The sequence below is a fragment of the Stenella coeruleoalba genome (genome assembly GCF_951394435.1).
Source record: "Stenella coeruleoalba genome assembly, chromosome: 7".
Taxonomy (NCBI): Eukaryota; Metazoa; Chordata; class Mammalia; order Artiodactyla; family Delphinidae; genus Stenella; species Stenella coeruleoalba.
This window is the reverse complement of record NC_137153.1, coordinates 50,662,864-50,679,318: the sequence shown is the minus strand read 5'-3', so window position 1 is coordinate 50,679,318 and position 16,455 is coordinate 50,662,864. Positions and strand designations below refer to the sequence as shown.

At 35.4% G+C, this 16,455-nt stretch overlaps 1 long non-coding RNA gene across 3 annotated transcripts in view; it reads left to right on the top strand.

Moving 5' to 3' along the window:
- Positions 1-16,455, top strand: part of LOC307188544 — a 273,241-nt gene that overhangs the window by 192,350 nt on the left and 64,436 nt on the right. For all 3 annotated transcript variants that reach the window (XR_013828980.1, XR_013828981.1, XR_013828982.1), the window contains exon 2: positions 12,438-12,531. This is a non-coding gene — a long non-coding RNA (uncharacterized lncRNA). The remainder of the gene's footprint in view (positions 1-12,437; positions 12,532-16,455) is intronic.

Sequence of the window (16,455 nt, the reverse complement as noted above, 5' to 3'; positions counted from 1 at the left end):
GTTTTTTTTCCCTAGAACATTATGGTTTAAACTTGTAAATAGATTAAATTAATTTTCAGGCTCGTTTATTTTCCCAAAAGTTAGGCCAATGAATAGAATATATTTTGACATGTACATTCTGCTGTCACTTTGAATCTTACACCTGCATCTAAAAAAAATATAATAACGACACTGGTAAACTTGAGCAATTTTTAAACCTTTTCTTCTGCTAATGGAGGATGTTACCTGCTTTCTCTTTGACTGTGAAAGACTCAGGTCAGCAAAGATATAGCAGGATGTGTATTACTGCAGATTTCCTTCATTGTCACCTGTCGCTGGGGGCATCGTCAGATGTGAAAAAGAAAAGGACTGCTTCTTTTAATTTCCTTTCTCCGTCTTTTAAAATAAGATATCTGTGTGGTGTGTGTTCATGGCAAAATATCATTTATGGTGTGTATGTGTGTGTGTGTGTGTGTGTAAGAGGCACAAAGGAGGGAGAAGCCTGGATAGGAGGTAGATCTAACTCTTTTCCTTTCCTTAGGCAAAACCGTTTTCCTATTTGGCCTTAGTTCTGCTCAGTATTAAAGGCAAGTTCTAAATCATGACTTTTGGAACAATACATTTTCCAACAGAATTTGTGATATAACTTCCTGTTTAGAATGTTGTGATGTTATGGACTAACATCTCTGTCTATCCTCAGGAATTTCTGGGCTTGTAGACTTGTGGACATGTGAGAATTATGTTATATTCAAAACTATAGGTGCCTTTATACATGTGTTAAATTACAATTTCTCTATATAAATATACAATAAATACACAGTATTTGTTGTTTAGAAAGAAGCAGCATTTGTTCTTTTTAAGGATGAGCTTTGGGCATCACATATTGGTAGACTGTCAGGGTTAAAACAACTTCCAAGATAATTTGTTTAACACTTCTATTTTTCAGTTAAGAGAATTGTGGATGAGAGCAAGCAAATGACTGTGTCAAAGATCTCACTGCTTTAGCAGTGACAAGACCCCTATGACATACTAGATCTCGAATTTCATAGTCCGTTCTGTTTTCTGCTATATCACATATAACCACATAAACATCTCAAAAAACAAGCCTTAGTCCCCCCCATCCCCTCCCCTTCCAACTCCCATGGAAATAGGATTGTAGCTTGAAGCTTCCCTGAGTTTGGTAGTTTAAAATGTCTCTCTTCTCCCTCCATGATGCAGTGGAAAGAGCATTTATTTAGAGTCATTTATTGAACCATATTGATTGAATGCCTTCTCTGTGCCAAGTATGAGACTAGGACCTGGAAATATAGAAGTGAATGAGGGACAAAATCCTGGTGTTTACAGTCTGTTTGAACTTCTAGTCTTGCCTCTTAACCAGTTATCTATCTTAAGGCAAATCATTTCACCTCTACGAAACTCCATTTTCTGATCTTTAAAATAAGGGCAAATTCTACTTTCAAAGTTGTGAAGATTCATTAAAATTTAAAAATAGTAAATCTTATGTCACATTTCTGACAAACAGTAGGCATGCACTCAACAAATGTTAATGTCCTCTTTCCTACATCTAAGAGTTACTGTGAAAATCAAATAAGATAATGGACAAGAAAATGCTTTGTGAATAGGACACATAGTTATAAGCAAAGTTGGGGTTTTACACATATTACCTTTCTTCACCTTGCAAGTTCAAGTCAAATGAGAAGAGGCAAACATCTCAAGATAAAGTAGCAACTTAATTGCAAATTAAGGCTGTATTGGAGATTATAGTTTTGATGTGCTTCCCAACACTTTACTCTAGAATTAAATTTACCCACTCAGGCAGGCACAAGTCTTATCACTGGAACAGTAATTTTGCAAGACAGAATGCAAAGAGAATGAATGCTTCCTGCGTGGAGACAGAGAGAATGCTGAAAGAGCAGAGCTGCCCATGGACAATTCTGTTTTCAAACTCACTAATCAGATAAGTCACTCTGCCTCACATGGGAAAGAAATGAGAAGTGGTATTTCTGGGGGAAGGCTTTCTCTATGGAAAGGAAACAAGAGGACAGAAAATATAGGTTTCTCTAACAGACACATACACATTGCTATGAAGAAAGTGAAATTCAACCCTCTTCCCCCAACCTCCCATTCTTATATAAGGTCTTGGAACTGCTATCTCATGTACTATAAAATACTCTTATATTTTCTTCAAAGCTGTTTAAAGCTCTTTCCCTGGCTTATGGTATGTTCAGTGAAAAATACAGATTAGAAAATTCTGCGATTTTACATTGTATAATATATTCTATAGTATATAGTATATACTGTATGTGTTGGGTGTATGTGTGTGTGTGTCATAAAGGAATGTATATTTATAGAGGAAATGGAGAGGGAAATTACATTAAAATGCTCAGTGTATCCACTTTCAGGTATGATTATGGGTGATTATTATGATGCTTTTTGTACTTTTCAGAATTTGTTAATAATGTATTTCTAAAAAGTTGACAATCCCCTTCCCCCCAGAACTCAACTTAAAAAAAGCACAAACAAAAACAAAACCTAGCCAAATTGTTTCTTCTTCCCCAATTCTGGCAAAATTTTCTATTTTTTCCTTTTCAGTTATATTCAGTACAAGTGGTCTAACAAATTCACTTGGTGCAGTAAATAGTGATGGAAAGTCACCTGAAGACTAAACAAACATTATCAAATTGAAAATATTATAGGTGACATTGTTATTTCTAAATACCTGTCTTTTAATTATTTGTGAATAATGATAAGTCCTGAAGGTAAGTTCAACAATTCTAATTCCTTTTCCTTGGTCGGCATCTTTTCACATTTTTAAGAGCCATCTGTATTTACAGCTCTGTGAAATGTATGTTCATATTCTTTGCCTATGTTTTCTATTGTTTTTTAAATTATTCTTGTTAAGAGGCAAAATACTGACAAGAATATTTTGACAAGAATATTGTATATTAGAGAAATGTTAGAATATTTGTATATTAGATAAATATTAGTCAATCCATTGTAATATGAATTACAAAAACGTTCTCATTTTGTTATCTTTATAACTATTTGTGTGAGGGTTTTTTTTTGTCATATAGATTTTATTTTTAAAAATTAGGTGCAAATGGAAATAAAAACAAAAATAAAAAAATGGGCCCTCATGAAACTTAAAATCTTTTGCACAGCAAAGGAGACCATAAACAAGGCGAAAAGACAACCCTCAGAATGGGAGAAAATGTTTGCAAATGAAGCAACTGACAAAGGAATAATCTCCAAAATATAGAAGCAGCTCATGCAGCTTAATATCAAAAAAACAAACAACCCAATCCAAAAATGGGCAGAAGACCTAAATAGACATTTCTGCAAAGAAGATATACAGATTGCCAACAAACACATGAAAGGATGCTCAACATCACTAATCATTAGAGAAATACAAATCAAAACTACAATGAGGTATCACCTCACACCAGTCAGAATGGCTGTCATCAAAAATCTAGAAACAATAAATGCTGGAGAGGGTGTGGAGAAAAGGGAACCCTCTTGCACTGTCGGTGGGAATGTAAATTGATACAGCCACTATGGAGAACAGTATGGAGGTTCCTTAAAAAACTAAAAATAGAACTACCATATGACCCAGCAATCCCACTACTGGGCATATACCCTGAGGAAACCATAATTTGAAAAGTCATGTACCACAGTGTTCATTGCAGCCCTATTTACAGTAGCCAGGACATGGAAACAACCTAAATGTCCATCATTGGATGAATGGATAAAGAAGATGTGGCACATATATACAATGGAATATTACTGAGCCATAAAAAGAAACGAAATTGAGTTATTTGTAGTGAGGTGGATGGATCTAGAGACTGTCATACAGAGTGAAGTAAGTCAGAAAGAGAAAAACAAATACTGTATGCTAACACATATATATGGAATCTAAAAAAAAAAAAATTGGTTCTGAAGAACCGAGGGGCAGGACAGGAATAAAGATGTAGATGTAGAGAATGGACTTGAGGACACAGGGAGGGGAAAGGGTAAGCTGGGATTAAGTGAGAGAGTGGCATGGACATACATACACTCCCAAATGTAAAATAGATAGCTAGTGGGAAGCAGCTGCATAGCAGAGGGAGATCAACTCGGTGCTTTGTGTCCACCTAGAGGGGTGGGATAGGGAGAGTGGGAGTGAGATGCAAGAAGGAGGAGATATGGGGGTATATGTACACATATAGCTGATTCACTTTGTTATACAGCAGAAACTAACACACCACTGTAAAGCAATTATACTCCAGTAAAGATATTAAAAAAAAAATTAGGTCCAATTTATCCATCTTTCTCCTTTCTCTGTTTTGTCATACTTAGAAAAGCTTCCAAACCTGGGTTATGAAAGTTTTTTCCCTTATTTTCTTCAGAACTGGTTTCATTTTTCACTTAAGTATTAATATTTTGAAATGTTTACTGGAATAACGTATGGGATATGGATGCAATTATTTTTTTCCCAGATAGCTATTCAGCTTTACAACATCATTTATGGAATAATGTCATTACCTCATCTTTATCTTATACTTAATTTTTGTATGCATGTGTATTTATTTCTTGACTTCTATTTGTTTTCAAGTTTCTATTTTTTTTCAAGAGAGTACCATGGTTTAAAAATAATGTCGTTGTAGTATGTATTTTAAAATATGGCTAGTTAAATCTCATCTCTTTGTTCCCAGAATATTGCCTAAAAGTGAACTCAAGAGTTGATGTTTTGCTGGAAATATCACACGTAAATCTACCATCCTTTATTCTAACGACTTCAGCAGTTTCTTTGTTTTGGTTTATAATATATATTTTGCGATCTTGTAATGTGCCATTTGAAATGATATTTAGTCAAGCCTATGATGCAACTGGTCTTTCACATATTAGCAAACTGGAATGCAGCTGGATTTCAAGTAGAAGGAAAAGTCGGGGATAGGCGACTACCTTATGTAAAACTAGTTGTAAACGTAAGGATGCAGGTTCTGAATAAGGAATTTAGGAAAAACGTATATTTTTGTTCTTTATCTTTTGCTAAGACAACTTTTCAGTGTCTCTTTGGATTGAAAAATACTGCCTTTTTCTCAATAAGGAAAGCCTAGTGGTTGTGCCATCTTAGACATTTGAAATAAGATGCATGTAGGGGTGTGTCATGCCACGTACTTAAAATCGATCATTCCAAATAATACAGTAGCTCAAAAATCTATTCCACTGGATAAAGAACCAACCTTTATGACTCTTCCCTTCAGATTTAAGAAATAACTCCAATCTACTTGAATATAATATTAATTTACAATATGTCAATACCTTCAGCCCATTGCTAATTTTAGCAGTACTTATGTATCTTCTTTGAGAATGTTGTAATTACAGCTAGAAGATATCTCCAAAAAGTAACTATAGTTCTCTAATTCAACATATGTTTTCAGCCTTCATTTTATATGATTCACCATGACTTAAGAATTCATCTTTTAGAAATTTATCTTAAGGCAATGCAAACTATAGAAAACATGTATACGCATAATTTTTATTATTGCAATACTACTTAACCAAATTAGAACAACTGAAATGTTCCCATTTAGGGGGGAATGATTATGTAACTTAATGGTATTTACAGGTACGGCATATTTATCTTAAAATAACATTTACAAAGAGGTTGTCAGGACATTAGGATAAGGTCAGCGATTAAACGTTAAGTGTTAAAAAATAGGGATATAGAAGGTAGTATCAGTTATTAACATTATAATTGTTAAAATGATACTAGTGATACTCTGAGTGTTGGGATTATGGGCTGTCAGTATTTTTAGCTCTCTAATTTTTGTGTTTTTTTCTAAATTTTTTTTTACAATGAATATAAGATGCAATACCTTTTATCCCTCCTTTTTCTGTTGAGAACACTAATGTTCTACTCTCTTAGCAAATTTCAATAATACAATACAGTGTTATCATCTGTGATTACGATGTCATACATTAGATCCTCAGATCTTATTCATCTTATAACTGAAAGTTGGTAATCTTTTACCAACCTCTCCCTATTTTCCCCAAACCCAGTTCTTAGCAGCCACATTTCTGTTCTCTGTTTCTATGAGTACACTTTTTTTTTTAATATTCCACATATAAGTGATACCATGCAGTATTTGTCTTTCTTTGCTTGCCTGACTTATTTCACTTAGCATAATGCTTTCCAGGTTCATCCATGTTGTCACAGATGATAGAATTTTCTTCTTTTCCAAAGCTGAATGATATTCTATTTTGTATGTATACCACATTTTCTTGATCCATTCATCCATTGACAAAAACTTAGGTTGTTTCCATACCTTGACTATTGTGAATAGTGCTGCATTGAATATGGGAGTACATATATCTCTTCAAGATAACATTCCCTTAAATGTATACCCAGAAGTGGAATTGTTGGATCATATGGCAGTTCTAGTTTTAATTTTTTGAGGAACCGCCATACCGTTTTCCATAGTGGATGTACCAGTTACATTCCCAACAACAAGGCACTAGGGTTCCCTTTTTCCACATTCCCACCAGCATTTGTTCCTTGTCTTTTTTTTGTTTTGTTTTGTTTTTGTTTTTCTGCGGTACGCAGGCCTCTCACTGTTGAGGCCTCTCCTGTTGCGGAGCACAGGCTCCGGACACATAGCCTCAGCGACCATGGCTCACGGGCCTAGCCGCTCCGCGGCATGTGGGATCCTCCCAGACCGGGGCACAAACCTGTGTCCCCTGCATCGGCAGGTGGACTCTCAACCACTGCGCCACTAGGGAAGCCCTATCCCTTGTCTTTTTGATGATTGCCGTTCTAACAGGCATAAGGTGATACCTCAAGGTTGTTTTGATTTGTATTTTCCTCATGATTAGTGATGTTGTGCATCCTTTTATGTCCTGTTGACCATTTGTATGTCTTCTTTCAAAAAATGTCTATTCAGGTACTCTGTCCATTTTCTAATTGTATTATTATTATTGTTGTTTTTGCTATTAATTTGTATGAGTGCTTATATATTTTAGTTACTAACCTCTTATTAGATATATTGTTTGGAAATGTTTTCTCCCATTCTATAGGTTTCCTTTTGATTTTGTTGTTGGTTTCCTTTGCTGAGCAAAAGCTTTTTAGTTTGATGTATTCCCACGTGTTTATTTTTGCTTTTGTTGCCTTTGCTTTTGGTGTCATGTCCAAAAAATTGTTGCCCAGGCCAATGTCAAGGAGCATTTCCTCTATTTTCTTCTAGGAGTTTTATGGTTTTAGGGCTTACATTTAATTCTTTAATCCATTTCCAGTTAATTTTTTGTTAGTGATATAAGAGAGAGGTCGAATTTCATTCTTTTGCATGTGAATATCCAGTTTTCCCAATACTGTTACCTGAGATAAATCATATTTTTTCATGCTGTATAATTCTTTTATACCTTGTTGGATTTGATTTTCTAATGTTTTGTTGATTTCTATATTCATGAGTTATTGATCTGTAGTTTTTTTTTTGGTTCTTTCTGGTAATGTCTTTACCTGGTTTTGGTTTTAGGGTGATGCTGTCCTCACAGAATGGGTAAAGAAGCTGCTGTTACTAAATTCTTAATCTTCACTCTTTGTTTCACCTCCTGTGTACAGTGCTGTGACACCACCCTGATACAGTCCTTTCACTATCAAGATAACATTTTTTAAGGCTTTGCATATAGCAAATTTTACTGAAGACTTAGCATCCAAGAAGGGGATTAATTTGCAATGCAGCACAGCACAGCATATAATTCGAGTTTATTTTAGACATCCTTTCTCTTAAATACCCCTTTGCGACTTCAAATAATGTGAACTCACTAATTGTTCCACTTCATCTATCCCTATACTTTAGCTGTACTTCAGGACTCTACCTTCTTGTCTCTCCTTAGCTCTCTTTTTAAAAAATCATCTGGTTTTATAATGTAAACAATTCAGTTTTCTTCAGTAAGTTCTGGACCTACGTTTGTGTATGAACCAGGGTAGGTTGATATCAGCTGTTTAATAAAATAAACATTTAATATTTATGTCAGAGTTAGCTGTGGGTCCACAGGGAGGCTCTTCTCCATGCAGTCACTCAGGGCACCAGGCTCCTTTTATGTGGTGACTCTACCATTTCCTTGGACAGAGGAGAGAAAGAACTAGAAGGGTAGCCCAAGAGATTTTAGGGCCAGGCATGGGAGTATTATTTATCACTTCCTCCCACATTCTGTTGTTCACAACTCATTTACATGTTCCCACCTAATTGCAAAATGCTGTCTGGCTATGTGCTCCAGAGAAAATAAAATGTTCTTTGATGAACATATAGAATTCTTTTTGTTACACTTAAAAAAAAAAGATTAGGTTGATATGTAAGTAGAAGTCTAATCTGGGTCTCCATTCCTTTAACAGCATTTTAATGAGAATTTCTTTGTTTTACATGAGCTCACTGTCCTAAGGAGGACTTCTTGTCTGATATAATCCCAAATCCCTTAGAAAGAAGAGGCTCCCATCAATACTGTTTATTTGTTTCATTGTCTGTTTATTTGTCTTTTTTTTTTAAATAAATTTATTTATTTATTTATTTTTAGCTGAGTTGGGTCTTTGTTGCTGCATGCGTGCTTTCTCTAGTTGTGGTGAGTGGGGCCTACTCTTCACTGCGGTCTGTGGGCTTCTCATTGCGGTGGTTCTCTTGTTGCAGAGCACAGGCTCTAGGCGTGCAGGCTTCAGTAGTTGTGGCGCGTGGGCTTAGTTGCTCCACAGCACGTGGGATCTTCCCGGACCAGGGCTCGAACCCATGTCTCTTGCATTGGCAGGCGTATTCTTAACCACTGTGCCACCAGGGAAGCCCTATTTAAGTGTCTTAAGCTCCCCTTTTTATTGCTCTATACTTAGCCTAGTTCATGCAGTATGCATATACAATTTGGTACCTTTACATTCTTCACTAATAATACCTGATGGATTTTCTTCTTATGGATTGATGCTATCTACTGGACTCTGAAATTATACCAGCTGCATTTAGTTCTGTTTTTAACTAGTGGGCTCATTGTTAATATCTCATGAGCTTTTTGGTTGTAGCTGAAAGTCTGTCCCTACATTTTGTTAAAGCCCACTTTCCCTCATTGTGCCCTGAGGATTCCCCAGTCACCTTTTTCAGTTTGTCAGCTGCTTTCTTTATTTTTATTTCTCATCTGTTGCCAAGTTATTCCCTTTAGCTACCCTGATTTCTTGCTCCTTTGGTTTTTTTTTTAACTTTGATTGCTCCCTGTGTTCCCATAATCAACTAAGTGATTTTTCACTGCTTATGTATTCAGTCCGCCAAAGTGAAAGGAATTAAAGTGTATTTCAGTTACTTCTATTTGCTTTCCATTCCCTGACCTTCCCATTAATTTCAGTCTACCACTGTGTTTTATACATTATAGCTGTATTTGGTGCGATTCTGTTTTTCAGAATTTTAATATGTAAATCAGTTTGACTTTGAGTTCACTTTTTATGTACCAATTTGTGATACTACTTATCAAGCATTTTTGGGATCAACGGATGATATGCTAATAAAGATTGTTTAAACTGAGCTCAGGAAAGGTTTTCTGTGGACGTGGTATGGGTAGAAGAGATTATCATTCCAATTATCTAAAAGAAGCAATTAGACGTTTTGTTAATATTTGGATTTTTAAAATAAAAATAGCTCTTAATTGTAGCCATTTTAATGCATACATCAGTTTAGAATCTGGCTAATAGCCTGCTGCTTTTGTGGTGAGATTGTCCCTTTTTTTAAACTAATGGGTTAAATATCATGGGTGTGTTTAGTAGAGTTACCAATACAAGAAAATGATTCAAACTAAGGTTTTTAAAAAAATCTTTTTTGGTGGTGGTGATCATTTTATGAGGGGTAATTTCTTTTAATGATAGGATAAAGAACTGTTTCTTGCCCAGTGAGTTTATGGAGGAGCTAACACTTTTGTTTCCTTAATAGTGGTAGCTATGTGGTTTATTGGCACTCTTCCTTTTCCCCAGTTTTCTAGGCTCCACCCCCCTACCACAGGGATGAGCTATGAGCACATCAGGCAAGGCCAATGAATATGACCATTTTGATTGGTTTAGAGATGGATGTGTGACCCAAACATGGACAATGAGAGCTCCACCAAAAGTGTTTGCCGGAACTTTAAGGAAAAAGTACTTTCCTGCCCCTTAGTCGCTAGGATGTAAGTTGGAGTACCTGGGAGCTCTTGTTGCCATCACATGGAGAGAGCTCTGCCTAAGGATAAAACAGAATGAGGAAAGCAGAAATTAGGGAGAGAGAGAGAGAGAGAGGGAGAGAGAGAGAGAAAGGGGTCGGGGAGAGAGAGAGAATACTTCTTGATGGCATTTTTGACACCCTAGATCGAATTGTGTCTGAAGTCAGTCACCTCTTAGATTTCTCAGCAATGTAAGTCATTAAGTTACCTTTTAACTTAAGCTAGTTTTGATTGTGTTTCTTTCACTGACAACTAAAAGTGTAACAACAAAATCACTGACCACCTAGAATTAGTTTATAAATATAATGTCACCAAATTAGAATATTCATTTTAGGAGGGTAAAGAAGACCCTTACCTACATTGTTGACCATTCTATCTCTATCATATATTATATCACAATAACTGGCACAGAGACATGCTTAATAGATATTTATGGAATGAATAAATGATTCATCTAATTAATTTAATAATTTAATTCAAGTTGAACTATTTTGTCCGGGTCTTATCTTGGGAAATAGTAAGATGATAAAAGGAATAAAAGAGATAGAGACTCTGTCCTTTATTTTCTGAATTTGTGCAGGCAGTGAGGTATTACAATAACTTAAGGCAGACTAAGAGAAGGGGCCAAAGGGAGTGAAAGTTATATGTTAGAGAGTAGCTAAGTCATCAAAAGGCTCTCGAGTTAAGACTACTTGGATTTGAATCCATGCTCTATACTTGTTAACTGAATAAATTTGAGTATATTACTTAAACTCAGTTTTCTTATCTGTAAAATGGGGGTAATATTTGTATATCCTTTATAGATCTGTCATGAGGATAAATCAAGATGTTCTGTTTAAAATATAAGGCTGGATACTATAAAACTCTTATAGGAAAACATAGGCAGAACACTCTTTGACATAAATCACAGCAAGATCTTTTTTGATCCACCTCCTAGAGTAATGAAAATAAAACCTAAAATAAACAAATGGGATCTAATTAAACTTGAAAGCTTTTGCATAGCAAAGGAAACCATAAACAAAACAAAAAGACGACCCTCAGAATGGGAGAAAATATTTGCAAACTAAGCAACCAACAAGGGATTAGTCTCCAAAATATACAAACAGCTCATGCAGCTCAATATCAACAAAACAAATAACAATCGAAAAATGCGTGGAAGATCTAAATAGACATTTCTCCAGAGAAGACATACAGATGGCAAAAAAGCACATGAAAAGTTGCTCAACATCACTAATTATTAGAGAAATGCAAAACAAAACTACAATGAGGTATCACCTCACACTGGTCAGAATGGCCATCATCAAAAATCTACAAACAATAAATGTTGGAGAGGGGGTGGAGAAAAGGAAACCCTCCTATGCTGTTGGTGGGAATGTAAATTGGTACAACCACTACGGAGAACACTATGGAGGTTCCTTAAAAAACTAAAAATAGGACTACCATGTGACCCAGCAATCCCACTACTGGGCATATACCCTGAGGAAACCATAATTCAAAAAGATATATGCACCCCAATGTTCATTGCAGCACTATTTACAATAGCCAGGACATGGAAGCAACCTAAATGTCCATCAACAGAGGAATGGATAAAGAAGATATGGTATGTGTATATATATTCCATTATAATATATTATAATACAATAATTATATATAATTATAATTATATTATTATTATTATTATATAATATTCCATTATATATATAATGTAATATTGCACAGCCATAAAAAGAAAAACTAATGCCATTCGCAGCAACATGGATGGACCTAGAGATTGTCATACTGGGTGACGTAAGTCAGACACATAAAGACAAATATCATATGATATCGCTTATATGTGGAATCTAAAAAAAGAGTACAAATGAACTTATTTACAAAACAGAAGCAGAGTCACGGGTATAGAAAACAAACTTATGGTTTACCAGGGGATAAGTGGGGGGCTGGGTAGATAGATTGGGATTGACATATACATGCTACTGTTGAATATATATCAAATAGATAACTACTAAGAACCTGCTGTATAGCACAGGGAACTCTACTCAATACTCTGTAATGACCTATATGGGAAAAGAATCTAAAAAAAAGAGTGGATATATGTATATGTGTAACTGATTCACTTTGCCGTACACCTGAAACTAATACAACATTGTAAATCAACTATACTCCAATAAAAATTAAAAAAAAGAAAAGCATATTGAAAAAATAAAATGATTAAAATACCTAGGATATATTAAGTACTCAGTAATTTTTAACTCTTTTTGTTTCAGTAAGCAGAGATGGCTGGTACAGGATTTAAATATGGAAGAAGATAAAACTGGAATGAAGTCACCCTTGGGAAGCTGAATATTTATTATACTGCAAGTAAGTATCAGCCATTAATAAAACTCTGCATACAGGGTTTGTAATACAAAATGATCTAGCAAAATCTTACTTTAGTGTTATGTTAGATTTGTGATCTTCTAATCTTACTTTAATGTTAGGTTAGATTTATACAGTGGTAGATTTATTTTAGAGAAGATGAGTTAAGATATGCATCCTTGGTAAATGGGAGAAAAAAGGGACCTCTATATTATATTTTTAAGAATTTTAATAGGAAATCATGTAGCATTTTAAACTCAGTGATAACAATGTCAAATTTTTACTGGATATTCTGCAAAAGGAAAGAAAAAAAGATTTTCAAAAATAAGTATGTTTGTCTGCTATAAGGTAGATAAGCAGAAGATTAAGTATTATGTTAGATAACCTTCCAGATTCATTAACATACGATGCTTAAAGCTCATAAAATTTGATGAAATTTTGTCAAGTCTTATTCAGAAATGAACATCCTCCTATGTCATGAAATGCTTTTTATGATTACTTTTTTATTTTACTTTAATCTGCAACTCATGGTAAAGTAGTAGTTTCCCAAGGGTATCTGGGTACAAAGGAAAATGGAGTCACATAAATGGAAAAATGTAGCTTCAAATATGCTTAATATTGCTGGCCTACATATTTCAGAAACATCGGGGCATTTCCACTTGATTCAGGGGTCTTTGGAGAGAATGAAATAGCATAGTGTAGTAGAGGAAAGAACACAGGCTTTGGAAATCTTGACAAAAATAGATTAAAATTGTGTAACCTTGGACAAAATAACCTTATTGAGCCCAAGCTTCCCCATGAGAAGAAAGAAGATAGCAACATTAGCTTCATAGTGTTTTTGTGGTGATTAAGGATAATATTTATAGGGTGACACTCATTTTTTGGCATGTAGAAGGTGATCAATGTATGATAACTATTCTTATTATAAATTATCATTTCCAGTTATTAATAACAAAATTATCAATGAGATTCTATTTCAGATTTTATGTAGTAGTGGGAAATATAAATGTATCAAAATAAAAATAAAAGAGCGGATATTTGCTGGAAATCCTAAGGCAGAAATAATGAATAAATAAAACTATAGAGACAAATGTTAAGTAGCAACTTCCAAGATTTTGGTAGATGTTGATTGAGTCTTAGCTGGTATCATAGCTTATGAATAGCCAAGTTCAGCACTGTAGTTTAACTTCATTGCTCCAGCCTACTCCAAAGATAAAATGGATGGAGGTGTTCTAGACAGAGATTATGATGATGAAACAGCTGTTCTCCACTTTCTCTTCTTCTCAGGTTGTATGCCTTTATCATTTAGCCTATAAAATAAGTGTAAGTCTAGTTTTTATCAGGAACCAGAGTTCCTGTCTTAGCATTTTCTATCCAACTTTCCTGTCCTTGTCCTTACAGTTTTTTCTGGACTCCTCTCCTGACCTTCCACTCTGTCCAGCTTCCCTTTCTTGTTTGCTTAATGAAAATTCCACTTATCTTCTCAGAATTAGGTTCCTCAGGGCATTCTCAATCTACTTCACACTGTGGAAGGACACAGTCCTCCTTAAGAGTTATAAAATACACACTGGTATGTTAAAAGCAGTCACTTTCTGGCCCTAAGGACTCTTCATTGTGTTAGATTTAAACTGATCAAATCCCCAGACACAGTCCTCCTTAAGAGTTATAAAATACACACTGGGATGTTAAAAGCAGTCACTTAGGCCCTAAGGACTCTTCATTGTGTTAGATTTAAACTGATCAAATCCCCAGATTTACATTTTAATATATATAGCTTTATCCACTGGCCTGGGGTTATCTTTGAAAAGTCATAATTTCTTCTTCTTCTTTTTTTTTTTTTTTTTTTTTGTGGTACGCGGGCTTCTCGCTGTTGTGGCCTCTCCCGTTGCGGAGCACAGGCTCCGGACGCGCAGGCTCAGCGGCCATGGCTCACGGGCCCAGCCGCTCCGCGGCATGTGGGATTTTCCTGGACTGGGGCACAAACCCGTGTCCCCTGCATCGGCAGGCGGACTCTCAACCACTGGGCCACCAGGGAAGCCTTCAGTCCAACATTTAAAACAGAGAAATTGAAGCTTTTCTTGTTAGGGGGTAATTGGGATAAGACCTCTGCTCTTTCAACTCTGTTGTTTCCATTGCCCCTGAAGTATCTCCGAGGAACCCTAGGCCCAGAGAAACACAAATGAAAACCCTTGAGTTAGTGAAAAGAGTTATTAACTGGAATTTTGAAAACTTGAGTTTTAGCTTTAGTTCTAACATCAAATTTATATGCGTCACTGATAGGGTTAATTGTTTCATCTGTAAAACAGGGGTTTAGCACAGTGGTTCTCGGTTTTGGCTGTGTATTAGAATCACCTGGGGAGCTTTTAAAAATACTGATGCTTAGGCGTCAGCTATACCAATTAAATTAGAATCTCTAGGGCGTGACCCAGGCAGCAGCATTTTTTAGAGCTCCCCAGGTGATTCCAATGTGCAACCGAGTTTCAAAACTGCCGGAGAATTTTTGAGCAATTATGTTCCACAAATCCATGGTTCTGTGCAGCTTGTTTTGGCAGATGTAGTTACAATGTGCAGAGTATATTCATTTATAGACAGTGTTCAGTGAGGAGCAGGGATGAAGTTAAGTTATAAAGATTGGAATGTAGGAAAAAAGTTTTTTGATTATCTTAATAGCTCAGTGTGCTGGGCAAAACACTTAACTTTGTTATATCCCTGATGGGAGTGATTTTAACTTCCTGCAAAATGAGGCTCTCAACAGAGAAATCATATTTAAATGCAGTGTTATTATTTTTATACCAATAATGACACCATTTGTTAATATGACCACCAAGAATTATACCAAGCTATTTCATTCACAAAATAAATAGAATAGGCAGATTGACTACTGAAATGTAAAATATGGTTAATATTCCTCAGTTGGTGGTATAGATTGAAGACAGATTGAATCAACATGTTAACAGTGGCAATCTCTGCTGCTGAGATGCTGCATTAAAAGTGCCTCCATCGAAAATGCAAAAGGAGGGAAAAAACCAGGATTACTGCTAGGTGCTTCTTGTCAATTATGAAAAACTATTGTTTCAGCTGAGTTTTCAAAGTAGGAAAAAAATTCATAGTATTGGTGAGCAGTTGACCCTGAAAAATATACAAATTGTATGACAATTTTCAGTCTACAATCTCCAAATGTCAAATGAATTTGTTATGATTGGATAAATTACAATGAATACCAAATAGTTTATAAATGATAGCAGAATTAGAGCAAAAATGATTGATATTAGGTATGTTAGATGTATCACTAAACAGAAATGCCTTTTCATTTTCTTATTACCAAGGCCATTTACACATTTTCTCTCATATTTGGGTAGCTAATAGGTATTCAAGATTCATGTGCTTTAATCTCCCCTTTTCGCAAGGTAGTTCTTTTCTGAAAGTTGGTAACAATTAAATAAAAGAAAAAGTGCAGTTATCACTTGTGGCAGGACAATGTATTGATAATTTTATTACCTTGTTCTTAGGCTTTTTGCTGGAATAGATTTACCAACAACAGAATAAAGAAAAAGTTATACACTTTCTGGACAGAAAGGTCAGCTTTGTGTTTTCACATGTTCTAGATCTCCTTACCCCAGAGGAAAGTTTATACTAGCTTTCTTTGTGAAAGTGCCCAGGAAGTTGGGCAGTAAGCCCAACATTGACTTGACAGACTAGTAGAAAGTCCATAGAGACAGTTTTGATAACATGGAATTGAGCCCATAGCAGCATTGTCCACCTCTGAATGAACTATGTTAACAAGGACAGTGAGTGCTGTAAAATGGCCAAGAGTAACCACTGGTTAAGAACATCCTCTATTTTTCTTGGCCTTTGTAAGATCTGATATCTTGGTACAATAAATGAGTGAGAAGAATGGAGGGTGTGTGGGGGAGAGAGAGAGAGAGA